The sequence below is a fragment of the Aquarana catesbeiana genome, linkage group LG13, assembly GCF_042186555.1.
Source record: "Aquarana catesbeiana isolate 2022-GZ linkage group LG13, ASM4218655v1, whole genome shotgun sequence".
Taxonomy (NCBI): Eukaryota; Metazoa; Chordata; class Amphibia; order Anura; family Ranidae; genus Aquarana; species Aquarana catesbeiana.
The window spans coordinates 196,507,642-196,510,065 of record NC_133336.1 but is presented as its reverse complement, the minus strand read 5'-3'; positions in this window follow the sequence as shown (position 1 = coordinate 196,510,065).

Here is a 2,424-nt window from a genome sequence, read left to right as displayed (position 1 = left end):
AAGGACATATATCTTTTTTAAGTATCATTTTATCTATTCTTTAAGTTTTTCGCTGTTTTAATAGATTTTTAACCAAGGATATGTTTTTTTTTGTATCTTTTCATCCATTCTTTACTTTTTTCGCTGTTTTAATATATTTTTAACCAAGGATATGTTTTAAGTATCTTTTTTTATCCATTCTTTACTTTTTCTCTTAAGGCTTAGATTCAACCACTTTGTTAAATGTTTTTTTTTTTTTTCCTTTTTCCCAGCGTCACCCCCAAAGTAAAAAAAAAATTCTCAGCTTGTGAAAAGCTCCGATATGTTAATACGGTTACGACATTCCGATTACCGTTAATTATTGGCATGTTGAATGGAAAACAAAAGAATCCTGCGCTGAGACGTGCGAGTGCCATAGACGTTCTTCAGAGGGGTCCGAGGCCTGTGACCGCGCTGTTCAGCAAGTGAATCGTTTTGAAAGTAAGCAGCGTGCCCCGTCTGAGGCGGATTGTAATGGAGAGCAGGGCAGGGGGCTGGAAAGTTCAGACACTGAACAAATTGTTTCTCGGCAGGGGGGCACTGCTCTTCCCAGGTTTGATATAATGATCATAGTTTGGAAAAAAACAGATGGTGTAACCAACCAAAATAATCCCACTAGCCCCATGCAGTATAGAAATGCCTAAATGTTAGGTTGGACCCAGGGCCCTCAAAAGGTTACCTCGGCCTGGGTCACTGGACTTTCCTTTCCTTTATCTGTTTTAAACTCCATTGTTCGGGGGCCTGTAATCCCTTTTCTCCCTTAAACTTTTTATTTTCCTCTATTTGGCCAGTCCAGCAGCTGGAGGAGAAAGGAAGTTGGGTTTTTGTCAAATTTAAGGCCACCTTTTTTTTTTTTTTTTTTTTTAAATTTGCAGCTCCCCTAGCTAATTAAAGGAGAGGGACACCTGTCACTGGTGGTATAGAATACTGGCTAAGGGTGAATGGCAGCCATCTTGAAAGTGAACTCTGGGCATGGGAAATCGCTGTATTCCGCCAAATTCATGTCCATTGTCTTAAAATGTCATCAAGTCCATTACTATTTTTTTTTTTTTTTTTTTTTTACTTTGGCACTAAATCATATTCATTAACAGCTTTTTTAATTTTTTTTTGTGTCCCTATAGACTTCAATGGGTGTGCATGCAACATACAGTGGAGATAAAAAGTCTACACACCCCTGTTAAAATGTCAGGTTTCTGTGATGTAAGAAAGAAAAAAAAAAGAGACAAAGATAAATAATTTTTACAACTTTTTCCACCTTTAATGTGTTCGATAAACGGTACAACTCAGTTGAAAAACAAACTGAAATCTTTCAGGTGGAGGGAAGTAAAAATAAAAAATAAAATAATATGGTTGCATAAGTGTGCACACCCTTACACTAATACTTTGTTGAAGCATCTTTTGATTTTTATTACAGCACTCAGTCTTTTTGCGTATGAGTCTACCAGCATAGCTCATCTTGACTTGGCAATATTTGCCCATTCTTTGCAAAAACACTCCAAATCTGTCAGATTGCGAGGGCATCTCCTGTGCACAGACCTCTTCAGATCACCCCACAGATTTTCAAATCGGATTCAGGGCTGGGCCATTCCAAAGCTATAATCTTCTTCTGGTGAAGCCATTCCTTTGTTGATTTGGATGTATACTTTGGGTCGTTGTCATGCTGAAAGATGAAGTTCCTCTTCATCAGGGGTCTCAAACTAGTGGCCCTCCAGCTGTTGCGAAACTACAAGTCCCACCATGCCTCTGCCTGTGGGAGTCAGGCTTGCAACTGTCAGCCTTGCAATGCCTCATGGGACTTGTCGTTTCACAACAGCTGGAGGGCCACCAGTTTGAGACCCCTGCTCTTCACGTTCAGCTTTCTAGCAGAAGCCTGCAGGTTTTGTGCCAATATTGACTGGTATTTGGAGCTGGTAATAACTCCCTCTACCTTGACTAAGGCCCTGTTCCAGCTGAAGAAAAACAACCCCAAAATCATGATGCTGCCACCACCATGCCTCACGGTGGGTTTGGTGTTCTTTTGGTGATGTGCAGTGTGGTTTTTGAGCCAAACATATCCTTTTGGAATTATGGCCAAAAAGGTCAACCTTGGTTTCATTAGACCATAACACATTTTCCCTCATGTTTTTGGAAGACTTTAGATGTGTTTTTGCAAAATTTACCTGGGCTTGGATGCTTCTTTTCATACGGAAAGGCTTCTGTCTTGCCACGCTACCCCATAGCCCAGACATATGAAGAATACGGGAGATTGTTGTCATGTGTACCACACAGCCAGTACTTGCCAGATATTCCTGCAGCTCCTTTAATGTTGCTGTAGGCCTCTTGGCAGCCTCCCTGACCAGTTTTTGTCTCGTCTTTTCATCAGTTTTGGAGGGACGTCCAGTTCTTGGTAATGTCACTGTTGTGCCA